Source organism: Marmota marmota, unplaced genomic scaffold (assembly GCF_001458135.2).
Source record: "Marmota marmota marmota unplaced genomic scaffold, marMar, whole genome shotgun sequence".
NCBI lineage: Eukaryota > Metazoa > Chordata > Mammalia > Rodentia > Sciuridae > Marmota > Marmota marmota.
The window spans coordinates 21,860,921-21,866,565 of record NW_026000153.1 but is presented as its reverse complement, the minus strand read 5'-3'; the positions used below and the strand labels follow the sequence as shown (position 1 = coordinate 21,866,565).

At 33.0% G+C, this 5,645-nt stretch overlaps 1 pseudogene; it reads right to left on the bottom strand.

Annotated features, from left to right (window-relative positions):
• The window catches only part of LOC107146078, a 4,181-nt pseudogene extending 2,916 nt beyond the window's left edge, over window positions 1-1,265 (bottom strand).
• Between the last annotated feature and the right edge of the window lie 4,380 nt (window positions 1,266-5,645).

Below are 5,645 nucleotides of genomic sequence, written 5' to 3'. Positions count from 1 at the left end.
TTTTTTTTTTTTTTTTTTTTTTTTTTTTTTTTTTTTTTTTAGTTTCTTGAAAACTATCAGAATTGTCTGCTTGAGTGTTGTGTGCGTCTTCCTGCAAATGGGCTTTTATTTGTTCACTGGTTTTCCACAAATTCCCAATTTCCTCATCTTTCTGCTCCATCACAGAAGGCTGCAATTGACTACATTCCAGCTTCAAGGTTTCACACTGTTCAATTATTTGTCGCTTCTCCACACTGAGCTGCTCTTTTTCTCTCTTCAAGGTGTCTCTGTCATTTTCTGCCAAAGATATTTTTTTATTTATATCTTTTATTTGATCCTCAAGTTCTCCCATCTTTGTTGCAGACTCTAATTTCTCAAGTTTGTAGAACCTGAATAGTTTTTTCCATCTCACTGATTTTAGACTCATCAGTTACTGTAACTCCTGAGTCACCTTGTTGTAACTGATTTTCAAGTTTTTCAATCCTTTCTTCATAGTCATTTAATTCCTCTTGATACCAGAGACTTATCTCTGCCAGTTTCTGTTGATGTGCATTCTGCAAAACTGACATTTTCTCTTGATGATAATTGAGGTCTTGACTTCGGTTTTGTTCAAGTACCTTAATAGTATTTTGTAGTTTGCAGATTTCACTTTGATCAGAATTATGTGTTGCCTGTGCCTGAGCTATATCCCTCCAATGGCCAACTTGAGATTCAAGTCTTGAAACTTCAATTGTTTATTTCTTGTTGTTCTGAAGTCCATGTCATCACCAGGAAAAGGTGAAAAATGACTGATCTTATTACTGAATGAAAACAGGGCAGTCGTTGCTGGTGTAACAACAGCTCCTGAATGTACTGACTGCAGTGTGGACAACACATCTTGTAGTGCAAACTGTCTTGCTTTAAGTTGCCTGCTTTCTACTTCTTTCTCTTCGAATTTACTTCGGTAATTTGCAGATTGATGTTGGATCCGTAGCTCAGATGCTACATACCTTTCTTCCAGCTCAGTACAATAGTGTTTTTAAGCCTTTCATTGTCATATCTGATCATCCATTTGGTATCTTCAATGTTCTTTCTCCAATAATTAGGTAAACCTGCTTCTACATCCTCAAAATCATCGAGAACCTCATCCTTGGTGATGTTGGAGATAAGGCCAGTGAGGGAAGCCAAGCTGCCCCCCACCTGACCCAAGGAGTGGCCCAAGCCAGAGCCTAGGTCTTTAAACCAGGATGACATTTCCACAATTTCAGTGAGCCATTAGACCCACTCTGAAAACCACCTCAATCTCTATCCACTTGCTCTGAACCTCCTTGAGCACTGCGGGGTCAATTAATCTGCTCCTTGATGTCTTCTGCAACCCATTGTTCATTGAGTAGCATATTATTTAGTCCCCAGGTGTTGGAGTATCTTTTATTTTATATTTTATCATTGATTTCTAATTCCATTCCATTGTGATTGGATGGAATACAGGGTAGTATCTCTACTTTTTTATATTTGCTAAGAGTTGCTTTGTGGCATAATATATGGTCTTTTTTAAAGAAGGATCCATGTGCTGCTGAGAATAAATTGTATTCACTCATTGATGGTTGATATGTTCTACATATGTCAGTTAAGTCTGAGTTTCTGATTGTATTACTGAGTTCTTTAATTCTCTTTTTAGCTTTTGCTTGGAAGATCTATCCAGTGGTGAAAGAGGTGTGTTAAAGTTACCCAGAATTTGTGTGTTGTGGTCTATTTGACTCTTGAACTTAAGAAGAGTTTTTTTGATAAATGTAGATGCTCCAAGGTTTGGGGAATGTATATTTATAATTGTTATGTCTTGTTGATGTATAGTTCCCTTAAGTAGTATGAAATGTTCATCTTTATCTCTTTTTATTAACTTTGGCTTAAAGTCTACTTTATTTGATATATGAGGATAGAAACTCCTGCTTGTTTATGTAGACCATGTGAATGATATATTGTATTCCAACCTTTCGCCTTCAGTCTGTGGGCATCTTTTCCTATGAGATGAATCTCTTGGAGGCATCATATTATTATTATTATTATTATTATTTTTAAATCCAATCTTCCAGCCTATGTCTTTTGATTGGTGAGTTTAGGCCATTAACATTTAGGGTTATTATTAAGGCATGATTTGTATTACTTGTCATTTTTGTTTATTTTCACTATTTAGCTTAACTTGTTTTTTCTTTGGTTGGCATTTTCTGTATTGTAGCTCTTTCCTTTGCAGATTTTCTTTGTTATTTTTTATTTACTCCTCATAGAATATTTTCAGTATATTTTTTACTATTATTATTAGCTATGCACTAACAGTTGTATGGTAGTTTAACGAATGAATGAGATACATTTCTGTTGGACAAAGAATGCCAAAGTTATCCATGAAATGGATACATGGTAAAAATTTAGTTAATATTTGTGCCATACAGGCACACTGAACACCGTCATCTATGAGGAAAGTAGCCAATTAATGAACAAATGGGCATAACTATCACACAATAAAATTTATTTACATAGGCAAATTCAGGTGGTACATTGAATTTGGCTGAGGGGCACAGACCTCTGTTGTAGGTCATTGAAATTTTTCATATTCCAAAAGGAGTAAATGTTAAAATAGCAGCACTGCTTTGAAAGCTCAGCAATGTGTTAGTAACAGAGACATATAACATGTCCATGCACAATTTCATCATCATGCAAACATCATAGAGTGTGCTTACCCAAACTAAGACAGTTACCATCTTCCTAAGCAATATAATATCATGGGACCTCCATTGTGTATGTGGCCCACTGTTGACTGAATCATTATGAGGCACATGATTGTATGTGGTTATTACTTCTAAAGGTATTTTTGATTCAAATATGAATATGAAGCACTTTAAATTTCTAATATGCAATTAGTTGTATGTTACTTGGATCTTTCTTATTTACTAGTTTCATTTTGCATTGAAAAAAATAGCTACCTCTATTTTTGAAAATAATTATATTTAGCTTTCAAATGTTATCCTTTATTCTCATTAAGTGAAGTTTTTTTTGCATATTACAATATAATTTAATATTTGTAATAAAATTATGTATTCTGATTGTATAAGAGAGATTAAAAATATATGTGAACAATGTGCTGATACCAGTGATATGCTATTTGGGAAAAGTAGATTAGTATATTAGATTCCTCTAGAGGACAATGGATGCAAGATGCTATGGTCTCCATGTATTTCCAAATGTGTATGTTGAAATTCTATCCCCACCATGTGATAATATTAGGTGATAGGGGTTTTGGAAGTTTTTAGGTCATTATGTAAAATGTGTGCCCTTCAAAAAAATTACAAGGCATGCTAAAATGCAAGAAAATCCATAACCCAAAAAGAAAAAGCAAGCATGACAGTGATATCTGGATGGACAACAGGGAGGAGTGGAAATATTTTAAGAACTTATAATAGTTGTAGATTATCTCCTATAAGATTTCTGCACTATATATACATGAACTAGTAGAATAATATTTAATTAATAAACATATTATTTATAGTATAATACCATAAATGTTTTAAAAAGAAAACTAATTGATATGTTAAGATAGGAGAGAAATGGAATAATAAAAAAAAATTCTCAATTTAAACCACAGAGGATACAAAACGAAGTAGAGGACAAAAGAAACAAAGATTAGACATAATAAGAAAACAGTTATAAACATGTGTTATTTTAATATCAATATTTGCCTTATACACAAAATAAACACATAGATTTTCAAGAGTAAAAAAAAAAGATGAAGATCCAACTGTATTATCTAGAAGAATTTTACTTTAAATAAAGACTAAATAAATTATTCAATAAATTCCCATCTTATGATGGTTTCACTAGTAATATTTTGGTTTTGTTGTGAGTTTACTTGGGTATTAAATACTTTTATTTACCTTGTTATTTTTCACATATAATGGATTTATCAGGACATAACCCCATAGGTTGGTTGAGAAGCATCTGTACAAAATCACAAGTAGGTTAAAAGATTTTTTTCATCTCTTTCCTATCTTGCCAACTTTAATATAATATAGAATATATATTATATAACTTTAATATAGAATGCTTATATAACTATATTAATTTTTGACAAAAAGCATCTAAAAATTATCAGGGATATAAACATAATGATAGTGAAGTCACTTAACACCATAAGATATATGGGTTCTACATTTGTAAGAACCAACAAGATCATGTAAAAATATGTGAAGCAAAAGTTACTAGAATTGCAAAGAGAAATAAACACACTCTTATAGCAGTCCAACCTTATCTGCAGATTGCTTTTATGTGGTTTTGGTTTCCTGTGGTCAAATGTGGATCCAAATTATTAAATGGGAAGTTCTAGGAATAAGCAATTCATAAGGTTTTTCTTTTCATAATTTTTATATAATCACCATTCTGAGCAGTGTACTGAAACTCAGATTTTCCTGTACCATCTTGTTGAGGATGTGAGCCATCCTTTCTTCCGGCTTATGCATCCTGTATATGCCTCTTGCTCATGAGTCAGCTGTCACAGTCTCTCATTGCTTGCATTCAAGTAACTCTTATTTTTCTTAATAATAACTCCACAAAGCTAAGATGTGCTGGCAGTTTGGATATTCCCTAAAGAAGCCAGAGATTTCTTCTTTTAAGTAAAAAAGATAAAAGCGCTTGATTTAATAGTGAAAGGAAAAAAGTTATACATTGAAGTTATCAAGATATATGGTAAGAACAAATCTATCTGTAAAACTATGAAGAAGGATAAATTTATGCTAGTTTTGCTGATGTACTATGGACTGCAAAAGTGATGACTTTGAGGTATGAAAAAGTATAAAGAAGGAAAAATCAGAACATCAGATAATGAAGACAAAATATATCATCTTGAAAAGAGCCTAGCCAACTCAGAAAGGCTGGTTAAAAACCACGAGAAAAACATCCAAGAGATATGGGATAACATAAAAAAACCAAACCTACGAGTCATCGGGATAGAAGAAGGTACAGAGATTCAAACCAAGGGAATGAGTAACCTGCTGAAAGAAATAATTACAGAAAACTTTCCAGAAATAAAAAAGGAAACGGATATACAAATTGTAGATGCATACAGGACACCGAGCACACAAAATCACAGTAGACCAACGCCAAGACACATTGTTATGAAGATATCCAATATACAGAACAAAGAGAAAATACTAAAAGCTACAAGAGAAAGGAGGCAGATTACATTCAGGGGTAAACCAATAAGGTTAACAACGGATTTTTCATCACAGACGCTGAAAGCGAGAAGATCCTGGAACAACGTATTTCAAACACTGAAAGACAATGGATGCCAACCAAGAATTCTGTATCCAGCAAAATTAAGCTTCAGGTACGACAATGAAATAAAAATCTTTCATGATAAACAAAAGCTAAAAGAATTTGCAGCCAGAAAACCAGCATTGCAAAGCATCTTGAGCAAAACACTACACGAGGAAGAAATGAAAAACAATAACCAAAACCATCAGTGGGAAGTGCCTCTATAAAGACAGAGGGCGGGGGGAAAGCTAACCATGGAGAAACAAACTAAATTAAAAAAAAAAAAAAAAAAAGAAGATAAATAATCAAACATGGCTGGAAGTACAAACCATATATCAATAGTAACTCTAAACGTTAATGGCTTAAACTCTCCAATAAAGCGACATAGG